The sequence below is a fragment of the Ictalurus punctatus genome, chromosome 3 (genome assembly GCF_001660625.3).
Source record: "Ictalurus punctatus breed USDA103 chromosome 3, Coco_2.0, whole genome shotgun sequence".
Classification (NCBI taxonomy): domain Eukaryota; kingdom Metazoa; phylum Chordata; class Actinopteri; order Siluriformes; family Ictaluridae; genus Ictalurus; species Ictalurus punctatus.
The window spans coordinates 11482922-11495148 of NC_030418.2; the positions used below are offsets into that span (position 1 = coordinate 11482922).

The window sequence follows — 12227 nt, forward strand, 5'->3', positions numbered from 1 at the left end:
TATGGACATGTACACAGAATGTGGGAGGCTCATGGAACAATATATAATAAAATCAGCATGCATATTATTGGCTTTATATTTTTGCAACACAAAAGAGAGTCAGTTCTCTTGGCTGCAGGGAAGACATTTACTTCACTTACTTCCCCATAAAATAAAAATAAAGGGATACCCATCATAGAAAGGCTTATTTGTGCTAAAGGTATCGCGCCGTTTTAAATGCGTACCACACGTGAAACAATACTTGATTTCATCTTATAAATTCATATTTTTTCAGGTTATTCATTAATGACATTCTGACCAATTAGTTTGTTTGGAAAGAAGAGGTGGTGACCTAATGGTTTTTCTTCCTTTTAGGCATGGTCATGAAATGCTGGCGTTTGATTGCCAGCGTCGCTACTTTTACAACTTTGTGATTTGAAATTTCACTGTGCTGAAAGTTTTTAAATTGATCCCTGGATTTTAAAACATTTTGATATTTGTGATCTTACCATCTTTTTTTTCAAATCTTTTATTCTTAACTTTGAGCAGCATAGTGCATATCTATAAACTTTGCTAACTGGGGACAGGTTTCACGTCTGATGTTGAGCCTGCCAAGACTGGAACTAAGATGGGAAGTTGAGAGTTTCTTTAAAGAAGGTTGATGGAAATTCATGTGCGTGGACACCGGAGGCTAGGTAAGCGGCCCCTCTGAATTAATCCGGAGATTTTCGGAATGGCTTTGATGCTAGTACTCATCCAAATGTTCAGTGTGTGTCTGGAGTGGCTCTTGGTGATTTTACTGACACCACCACAATGCTGCTTCTTCACATAATATGTCGGTTCCCCTCTTCAATCTTTCAGTACTTTATCACTAGCGGGGCTTCAATTGTAAGGGGAAATGGAGTCGCCTCCAGCTTGGTCTGGTTTATTAATAAAAGAGTACCTTTGAGTTTGTGAAGTCCTTAAGAGCAGGCTGCAAGAGAAGGATCATTTTTTCACCAAAATATTTTATTGACACTTTATGGCAAATGCATTTGATGTTTTGAGTTACAGAAATAGTTTGCAGTAACAGAAAATTGAGAGTGAGCAGTGACAGAACATTTGGCAATATATGGTTCGGTGCATAATGTTCAATACAAACTGAAGGTTTACAGTAGGCCTCAAACAATTCAGCAGTATAAAAAAACATAAACCTGATTATGATAAATTAATGGAAATTAAATTTTAAAATGGCAGAGCATGTTACAGAAAAAACAGTACTAGAAATATGGAAGTAAGGAAATGCTTTTCATTGCACTCTGATGTCGGCCACATGATGTAACTTGTATTTTCATGTGAGTAATATTTCTATTTGTCGCCATTTGCTTGTGGGAATGTGAGAAACGATGCAAGCAAGATGTATCTGGTTGAATCGTCTTTATTAACTGCCATGTGTTGCGTTGCACTGCCTTATCTAGTTTTCAAGCTATAATTCACATTTATGGTTATATTTCCTGCACCGTCAGAAAACATTATCTTGTGATGCTTTTGGCCCAATCATTTGTAGTTTGTGTGGCTGCTTGATGAGTTGAAAATGACTGAACATGGTCTCGAATGATAGTCTAGAGTTGCTTTATTTATTGATTTATTTTAAAGTCATGAAACATGTACGTTACGCATTGATGGGCAGACAGTAGCAAAGCAATTTTTTTCCCACACAGTACCCTTGATTTAACACTACATTGTTTCAATTTCATAGCGTGCACCATATATATACTTTAATATAGCTCGAGTGTTCACAAAAGCAAGGATCCCCCCCCCCAAAAAAAAAAAAAAAAAAGTTGCGTGATGTGAGCCAGCGGATATTTCTTTTATCTTTATTTTGAATTTGAAATTTAAGATGTGTAGTGTGTAGAACCAGTAAACAAATGTACAGAATACCATTCTTTTTTACGTCGGTGCAGGTATTTCATTTGGTTGACCAAAGCACTTAGTGTATTCTCATCATCACAGTTGATCTGATAAATGTCGGTAATATTGTACTGCGGTTATTGACCTGTTAAATAATTGGGCCGAGTTAAGAGTACTGTAGTATTAGTTGATTGAAATGCTGCTGTATGTTACCAGTAGCGGAAGTCCTGTCCTTCTCCTAGACCACTGTGTGTGTTGGTAATTATATCCCTACAGTGTAGTTGAGAGAGTTTCAACAGCTAGTTTAAGAAATTTTTACCATCAACTTGACTAAAAATAGGTGTGTAAACTTTCTTCCAACAGTGCCATGTCATGCTCTGATGTGCAAGTAGAAGCCATACAGCAGAATTAAATGGCTTAGAATCTCTTGCTTAAATGGACAAAGCACGTCCATTCATTTCACCATGATGTTCCTTCTTGTCATTGTGAGCAAAACCACTTGATGTATTGCTCATTTTATTGTTACACCTTGTTCCCATATCTTTTATTTGAATTCTAGAAAAAAATAATAAAATTTGTCTCCGAGTCATGCATACATTTTATCTTCTCTAGATCAGTCCCTTTTGTGATCTCAGAAATTAACGTAAAATCAAGCAAAATGCCGCAATATTCGGAGGAACTTGCAAATTTTTAGAATTACCCCAGATTTGGTCCGAGATGCGTCATGCGACATAGTCACGATACGCATTCAGCCAAAGCCTTCTTCGATTCACATGCGTCAACCATGAGTGCAGCTAAAAGGTCTCATTTACTAACAAATATCACTGCTGAACACAATGTCATGCATTTGCAATTTAACCAATTCGAGGAGTTTTCCACAAAAAAAGCACAAAAAAATTCTGCAAGTTGCATCACAAATTTTGGGAAAAAAGCTGCAGCAAAATCGACCATTTTTGACCGCGACAGTGACCAAAAAAAACCCTCAGCGAAATCCTTATAGCATTCCCATGACTGTGGGGAGAGGAGCAGATCCTGTGTCCCATGTGTAGCTGCACTGCAGTAGTTCAACTACCAGCTATTAATAAATTGCCAATAATGACCACTTTCAACAGAAATTATGCTTACAAATGGCTCTTTGAAAGGAACTGTTTTTGTTTTTGACAGTATCCTTTCAAGGGACTGCAATTTATCAGCCTCTTTAACGTTTAGCTTGCATTGCTGATTGGTATTCTACATCTACAGTGGCCATGATTTGGTAAAAAAAAAGACTGCTTGTTTCTTTTTTTTTTATGTTTTAAGCTGCGGATTTTTCCTGTAACCTGGCAAAAGGATTGATTTTATTTATTTATATATTTATTTTTAGTGAAAAGGGAGCTACTATGTGAAGCTGTTTGCAGCCTTGTGGGGAATGGACTTATAGCAGCCATCAGTAAATGGCAGACTGCACTCCAAATGTGAACCAAGTGATGGTTTTAACAGGACCTTGAAACATTTCTGATAAATTCGTGACAATAAAGAATGATTAATCCAGAGCCATGTGCGCAGAACAATCATATATGTGTACTTCACTTAACTGAGTCAATCAATCAGTGTTTATAGTTTAAGTGGTTACAGTGTGTACTGGAACTTGGGTTGTACTGGATCTATTCAAAGCAAACGTGTCTAAGCATTGGATAGCTGCGAACATGCACGAAAGAATTTGGTTTTCACATTAAAACCCAATTCTTCACAAACAATGATTTTGCCCACCACGTAACTGATGTCACGAAGCACATGGAAGAGATTGAAAAGGAAACGAATGAAATGCAAAGGCAGTTAAGAAGGATGACAGCATGACTTCCTCCAAAAAAAAAGAAAAGTCAATGCAGGAAATCGAGATTTGAACGATGAATGAATAACCGATGTTCATTCTTCCTGCAGCAAGTACTAAACCACTTTATGTTCTGAAACCATTTCAGTAATAATGATGATGATGATAAAAAATCTAAATTAAAGCTGCAAGCAGCATTTAAAGGGGCCAAGCACCAAAGGCACAGCAAGAGCAATGCACAGCCTGAAGAACACAAAGAGGAGCAATAGAATGTACGTGAATGAATAAAAGCACAGCTGAGAATAAGATTGAACAGGAAATGAACGGAACAGAGGCATTTATTTTTATGCCAAGACAAGAAAGGTTTGTGCAATGCTGAGCAACAAAAGAAAGGAATGAAATGATGCATTACACATTCTTTTAAGAACTTACACCAAACCCAGGACCTTTAGAATTCACGCATATCGCTCAGCACAGGGCACGACACCGATGATGCACATTTGTCTTGATGTTGAAGAGAGCTTCCAAGGTGAGAATGAGCACACAAGAACCATTAGTTAGAATGTTAACAGATACTCCATCATAACTTTTGAACCAAGATGAATATCAAAATTCGTTGTCATTTTTGTGTGCTGATCTGTGCTAATTTTGGTAAGGGTTTTAAATTTTTTATTTTATTTTATTTTATTTTATTTATTTATTTAACAAAAGACATTGTACCTCTAGAACACTAGGTGTCGCTGTATTCGAATTTCTCAGATTCCTAGAGGACACGCTATGAATGATTCCTACCAAATTTTGTGCCGATATGTCAAATATTTTAAAAGATATTACAATGTATGTCAAATTTCAAAAATGATGGACAGGCCAAATTGGTATCCTCGGATTCACCATGACCCACTGATTCTGGGACACCAAGCTAGTAATTTTCTGACAAAGTATTCCGAAGTTATAAGCAAAAATATAAATTTTTCAAATCTCATGATCTGTAAGTGGCACTGTTCTCAAATTTGGCATGGACCCTTGGATCATGGTGCTGGTGAAAGTTTTGCAGTCTAGGTCACAGTGAAATAACATTAGGATAGTGGGAGTTCCAGAGCGTGCTAGACACCTGTACAACTATTGCCATAGCCGACTTGCTGAAGGAACCGTTTGATCTGGAAAAGGAGACGGTTTTGGACCGATCCCACCGGACCCTTCAACCAAAGCACAAGCCTGGTGAACGACCACGAGCTAGTGTGTGCAGAGTTCATTGTCACAGTGACTGTGTTGTTGTTTTACGCCACGCGAGAGAGCTCCAACAGATTAAAGTGAGGGATTTGACTGTTTCAGTCTTCCCGGACCACACTGCCAAGTTAGCCCAGGCTCGGGCCTCATTTAATGAGGTTAGGCATCAACTTCGTGGCATTGAGGGTGCTCACTATGGAATACTTCACCCAGCACGGCTTCATATTACATATAACGGTGTTCAGAAAGACTTCGTTTCAGTGGAGGAAGCAGGGGACTATGGCCACCACATAAACCTTTAAGGTGGAGGCTGCTCTACCACTGTCCAAAAGACCTTGTAGGAAACTCAAAACCACAGAGACCACACATTGTACAGGGTCAAACCCACCAGTCTCGCCCCATGTACAAAAAGACTTCCATCAATAGGCATAAAGTGCTCGTGTGAGTGGCTCTCGCATTGAGAACAGTGTGAGTGACCGAAGGCTGACAGTCTGCTAAGAGGGGGTCGGCCCCAGAGGCCAGATCCATAACTGTAGACGGGCTGGGTTCGGATGCCTACTGCGGCCGTCCAGCTGAGACAACAGATTTCTCCTGAGGGGAAGCTGCCTCAGTCTATCCCTCAGCAAGGTTAGGAGCAAGGGAAAACCATGGGTTGGACAGCCACCATGGTACAATCAGAAGCACCCTGTCTCTTCCTTGAGCAATTCTGTGAAGTGTCTCCCACAGCAGAGGAATTGGAGGAAAAGGCATACAGCAGACAATCCAGCCAATCGTGTGACGGCGCATCCTGCCCCAACGGACTGAAAGTTTCCATCTGGGCAAACCACAACGGGCAGTGAGTTGTGCTCTCCAAAGCGAATAAATCCACTTCCACCACACCGAACTCCTGCCAAATGTTCTGAACTACATCCAGGTGGAGCCTCCACTCACCTGGATGAAGCCAATTTCTGGACAGAGAATTTGCAGCCTGATTGGCTATCCCTGGCCGATAAACAGCTTTCAGTAATGCAAACTGTGGGAGTGACCAGGTGAAGATATTGTGAGTGAGCCGTAACAAGGTATCTGACCTCGTGCCCCCTTTGTGATTTAGACTGAAAAACCGTCGAAGTGTTGTCCGAGCGCACAAGCACGTGACTGCCTGTCAGCATCGGGAGAAAGTGTCTCAGGGCAAGAAAAACTGCACGCTTCTCCAGCAGGTTGATGTTATCCATGACCATTCGCCTCAGACACCTCTGTGGTTCCAAACTGCTCCCCAACCCTTGAGGGATGCATCGCTTGTTACCACCTCCTGACGAGAGGGAACATTCCCCAACGGAATGCCTGCTGTCAAAAATGCCAGTGAAGTCCACCGTCAGAGGGCACACGCACAACTGTGAGTCACTACAGATCCGCTGATGACATTGGATTGACTACTGGGTCCAGTAGAAGGCTGTTGCTCCACACCTGCAGGGGCCACAGGTGAAGCATTCCCAGAGGAATTACAGAGATGGCTGACGTCAGCATTCCGATCAGCCTCAATAACATCTCATTCTGGTGAGACGCCCCCAGATGAAGCTGGGCTAGAATATTTAAGATGTCTGTTGTCCAAGACTGAGACAGAGGCTCTCATTGTGGATGAATCGATCGTCACACAGATGAATATGATGAATGTGATGGATTGCGTGCGAGACAGTGAGCTGTTTGCCTTGTTCACCAAGAGACCCAACTTGGCAATGTGGCTTAGTAGCAGCTGAGTATCGTGCACAGCCTGGTCCCTCGTCTGAGCGCAAAGCAACCAATAATCTAGGTATGGCAGAATCCGTAACACCTGGAAACACAGGGGTGACAGGGCAGCCTTTATACACCTCGTAAACACTCGAGGGGCTAGAGAAAGACCAAAGGGTAGGACCCTGAACTGGTAAGTCTGGTTTTTGCAGCTGAAGCGTAGGAACTTCCTGAGATGCACAGCAATAGGAACCTGAAAGTATGCATCTGTCAGGTCGACACTCTTGAACCAATCTCTCTCCGCACTGAGCGTAGAATGTTGGTTGTACGCAACATGCAAATCCATCATGCAAATCTCCTCAAATCCAAAATTAGCGAAAACTTCCATCCCATTTTGGAAGGAGAAAATATGTCGAGTAGAACCTGTCCCTCTGAACCAAGGGGTGAATCACCTCTATTGCCCTCTTCTCTAACAAGGAATGGGTCTACACAACAGTCGGGATGCATCCCAAAAACGGTGTCGGAACTGCAGTGTGTATCCGTTGTGCAGCATTGCCAAGACTCAGGGGTCCAACACTGTGCTTTCCGAATAACTCAGATGGTGTATTGTGAAACGTCCGAGTGCCTCAGGCCTTGAGGCTTCGGCTTTTTGAAGTTGTGGGGGGATGTTGACATGGGCCCCTTGTTGCACGACAGGGGTTAGGGTGACTATGGGAGTGACTCACCTGTACATCCCTGGACCCAGGAAATTGTTGCTGGGCCTGGGGACAGTTGGAGGGCTTAGACACATCTGGACCAAAAAGAAATCCTGGAACAATGGGAAGCTCTCTCAAAGTCTTTTTATAATCCTCTGACAGCCTGGCTTGAGCAAACGAAACCTGCCTGCGAGCGGTCAAGAGTGTTGCAGTGAGACAGTTCCATTTCTCGCATCTTGTGCCCCATGGCCAGCAGGGCTGTCTGCAGAAATCATGGAGCCGATGGGTCCACTTCTTCAGAACCCAAGGAATTAGAAACAGCCAAAATCTATTGGCAGATGGTGTTCTCAGCTTGAGTGAAAGGCAACTGACTCGTATGCTTTCTTCAGAAGGTAATCTGTGCAGCCACACTGAGCACTAGGACATCAAATGTTCCCACGCAGTGTCTAATCTTTTGACACCACCAATGCAGCGACTGGCTGTTCAACCACTGGTACATTTCGCACCCCGATGGACTCCGCTTCTGCCATGGAGTGCACGCAGGTGCACGCAGTCTTGGAACGCCTCTTGGTCATCCCTGGCCTTTTGAGGGCATTCGAGTATTCCGTAATAAAGTCCTTACATACAGGCATAGCAAATGTGTCATTAGGTGAAGGCTTGGGGAAAAACACACTGAACAGGGTGTGCAGGGCATTCATCCAGGCCAAGACGGGCCACTGCCATCCAAAGCACCTCCAATGTGTCATCCATCTGAGGTGGGGCTGTCCCCGAAGAGTGGAGAGACCCATCACCAGAGCCACCAGCCCCGCTGGCTTGTCCTGAAGCCCAGTGACATCAGTGAGGAGATGGTCCTGAAAACATGTCAGAAGCACATGTAGACATAGCGTCATTGTGGGGGCTATGGCGAGGAAAAGGTGGAACAGTAGCCTCCTCGCTAGAAGCAAGTGTCCCCGATGGGAGCCATAGTAGAAGCAGGAACTGGGACTGTTGGCTGGAGGGCCTGCAAGAGACGTTTCATCTCTGCCATGTCTGAAGAAAGGCCAGCCACCTTCTTTGATAACAGGTGCCCTGCCAAATTATTTCCTCTCGAGCGAGATCTTTTAGCTGATGGGAGGCCTGTAGCTGCTATGGCGTTTCTTAGCTCTCTGCCTCGAACCCAAACTCACTTCCAAAATCTTAGCATCCTGGTTGTGGTCCAGTCTATCCAAACGCAGCTGTTTCTCAGACATTGGAAGCAAACTACAATGCGGACATGGGTCCGTAAGTGCTTCCCTCAGATGCTGAACACCCAGACGTGATGGGCAGGGATCATGCCCATTGTCAGGAAGAAGGTCTGTTAGGGCAGAGCTTACAATTCAAAGAATAGGCAATGGAAATGGTGTTGAAAGCCATAGCCGCTAAAAATAGAGAGCCTCTGGATATAACCACGAGGAGAGCCAGTAAAAAATAAAATAAATGAGAATCCAATTAAATACTCCTACCCCCAGATGAACCGCGAGGAACGGAGAGGGAAGCGCATAAGCTTCGAATAAAAGACAAACACCCATGGTTAGGACCGGTAGGCACAAGAATAACACAGTGTATATATAGCGAGAGACAGCGGGTAAATGCAACTCACTCACTAGCCAAAATGGTAATACGCCTCCCGATAGAACCGTGAGGTAAGCGGCACACCGTGCAGAGAAAATCCCGAAGGGAAAAACTCCCGCACCATTACAAGTGACAAATAGCTCGATAGTGCATAGACGTGATGCTAAGGAAAAGCCTGTACTTACCAGTGGCGAGCAATCCGGAAAGCAAACAAGTTGTTACCAGTCAAACGGTGCAGTCCTAAATGTATCATCACAGCTTGGGAGGATGAATTATCGCTGCTACGAGAAAGCGGTACTTGTCGATGTGATGAAAAAACTTCTATCTAATCCGAAGGCGAGAAAGCGAAAGAAATGGCGCGCTGAGCTGCAATGGCTTATATCACCTCCGCTCGGCTCACATCACCACGTGACTTCGTTGGTATTTATTTTCTCGACCTATCTGGCTGGTGCTGCGATCATCCATTACTGTAGCACCATCTCTGGCGGTCAGGAGGAATGAAACAGAACCCAGTATCCACCCTCTTCCTGTCACTACACAGAAAAAGTAGATCTCTAAAGATAAGTGAATGTTATTTGTTCAAAGAAAAAAAAAAGTAAAACATAAAAAGAGAAGGGAACATTTAAACCTCTGTTTACAATTTTTCAAAAAGAGGCACTTTTTAGTTTTGTTTTAGTTATTTTTAAAAAATAAGATTCTTTCATTGCACTTTAACTTTTATTTATGTTTAAGATAGATAGTCATTCATTTTTTAATGTTATTTAAATGTACAATAAATAAGGTTGAAATGTTGTGGAAATGTACACTTCATTATTTATTTAATAGACAAACCACAACTGTGTCTGTATTTATCTACTACAGTTCTAAATCATTCCCCAATTTAGACACAATCAGGTTTGGAACTTTTTTTTGGTAGGAAATGTTAGTGTTCGGACCTCCTTTGGATCTTAATTCAATAACCCCTGGCTAAGAGGCATAGGTAGGATTTTATAAGATTTGGTTAGATTTTGGCCTCATGTCCAGAAATCACATTTAGATTAAGCTGGCCACATGTGACATGTTTTTTGTCCACGATTCCTTAGGAAAAAATTTTTTGAACGTCGACTTGCCACCGGTACTTTCTTCCAAAAATGTACAGCAGGTCTTGAGGTCAAAAATTTCATTTCCCATTTCTTAAAATTATCTGTTTTTTTTTTCTCAGAGGTGAACTTATATCTTCACCGAACAGTTGGTATGTTAGTAGAGCCTGATCCCCCCCCCAGACCGCAAGAGTCATTTTCACTGTTCTGAGCGCAATACGAGAGGAATATCGCAACCTTTTTTTTTTTTAATCACGTCCATTAATCGAGCACTTCTGTCATGATGTTGCACTCTTTAATCGCGATCTAAATGCTTGAGTAGCCTAGAAAGCAGAGTGATGCGTGAGGTCGTACACAAAGTCCCACAAGGCTTTAGTGACTGGCAGCAGGTCGCTTTCAATGGCATGTTTCTTTTCACCCACCTGTCTTTTGTTTCAGGTCATCAATAGCCTGCGAGTTCACATGCCAGGAGGAGAAGGGCAAGTGCGAGGAAGAGGCGACCGCGAGAGATCGAGTTTCCCTGGTTACTGGAGGGACACGTTCACTGCGATGACTGACTGGAGCTTGAGGTGAGAAACAACACATCCACTGTTGTCTTTTAAAGCTCTTCCGGACCTGAATTTCAAAAGCTTGTATTTCTAAGCTTCTGTCTGATGGTTGTGAGATTTTTATGATGCTGAACCATAAAGTTTTGATGCTCAATAGGGTCACAGCAGGTACTTTTAAACTCGCTGAATATATGCGAGAACAAAACTCCTCACATATATTCAGGGGCATTGTAAACAACATAATTATTACATTGACTAATTCTATTGTAACGTTATTGCACAACTATCAATTGCTTCATTTTACATGTCCTAAGGGGCTCACCATGGATATAATACTTGGTGCTTAGACTTAGTTGGACAGCCTTTTTCTTTTTCTTATCGTTTTGTCACTTTCACACTGAAATGTTGGTCTTGCACGTTTATTCTCATCTTTTATTTTCTTAATTTTTTTTTCTCTTTTTTTTCTTTTTTTTTGCTTTTGCAGCTTATAATAAATGGCAGTATGACTGAGAAGACACAGAACAAAATGCCTCCTAGGCTTTATATGAAGCCAGGGTTTTTGCTTTTCAGCAGTATCACGTTCCTGTCTTGTTATCTGGGTTCAGTTGAGGGAGGAATAAGGAACTGAAGCTATCCGACACTGCCAATTGGTTGCGAGCGTAAGGAGTCAAACCCCACCCCCCCATGTGTGGATATATGAACCATGGCCTCATGTGTCTTGTTAAATTTTTCACTGTGGGCTAGGTGAGCTCTACCTCATCCTGCTCAGGTGCTTGTTAATAATGAATCATTACGTCTTCATTTCATTAATTTACCTAAAACCCTTTTTCTCTCTAATTGCATGTGTGTTCTAGTCAGGTTTACAGTGATTCAGTCATGTGCATGTCCTCTGCACTACAAACTAGCCTTCGTACCTGTGAGTGTGTTGTTAACTGTGTGTTGTGATGGGAGGCTGTGTGTGTGTGTGTGCGTGTGGCTGTGGCTCAGTTCCAGGCACCACCAGCTGACTGTCACACATGGTCAGTGACCACTGGCCTTCACATTTAGTATTCTGTCACATCCTGGTGCAAAATGTTATTCAGCAGTAGGCCTTAAACATTACACAAAGGACAGCTTTTACACTGAATACATGCTGTATGCTGTCAACTCAGGAGGGGTGTAAATTCTCTATAAATATGTGTCGGAAGAGCTGCTAAAACACGTTTTGCTGCAGATTTGTAAGCTGCTTATATCTTATCATAAGCTCATTAGCCTTAACTCTGTAGGAACACATCAATCTGACCAGATGGTTATGCCTTTGTATTAGGGCTGCTCGATTATGGCCAAAATGATAATCACAATTATTTTTGATCGATATTGAGATCATTATTATTTATCGCTATTATTAATTGTTTTTAGGGCCAACATATTTTTTATCGCATTTTCACATTTAAATAAACAGACCACTGCTTTCACCTCCATGTTGTCCTACATTCCTGCTAATGTACAAATCTTTGCATCAAGTTAGACTGGTCCTTAAAGTGCATCATCTCATAGAAGCAAAATATAATTAAAACTGTACCCAAATTATAAGATAAGTAAAAATAAAAATTCCATCAACCGAATGAAAACATGCTGCAATCAAATATAATAATATGCAACCAAATGAAAACAGTTGGCGAATGCAGAAAAGGCATTAACAGTGTTTACAGGAGGAGAGACGCAG

The 12227-nt window shown here is 42.1% G+C and overlaps 1 protein-coding gene across 4 annotated transcripts in view; it reads left to right on the top strand.

Annotated features, from left to right (window-relative positions):
• The window catches only part of tjap1 (tight junction associated protein 1 (peripheral)), an 84150-nt gene that overhangs the window by 32016 nt on the left and 39907 nt on the right, over positions 1-12227 (top strand). For 3 of the 4 annotated variants that reach the window (XM_053679592.1, XM_053679589.1, XM_053679591.1), the window contains exon 2: positions 10413-10543. The gene's annotated coding sequence lies outside the window, so the exon portion shown is untranslated. Of the gene's footprint in view, positions 1-3232; positions 3333-10412; positions 10544-12227 lie in introns of all 4 variants that reach the window. The other variant, XM_053679590.1, reaches the window with a different exon arrangement.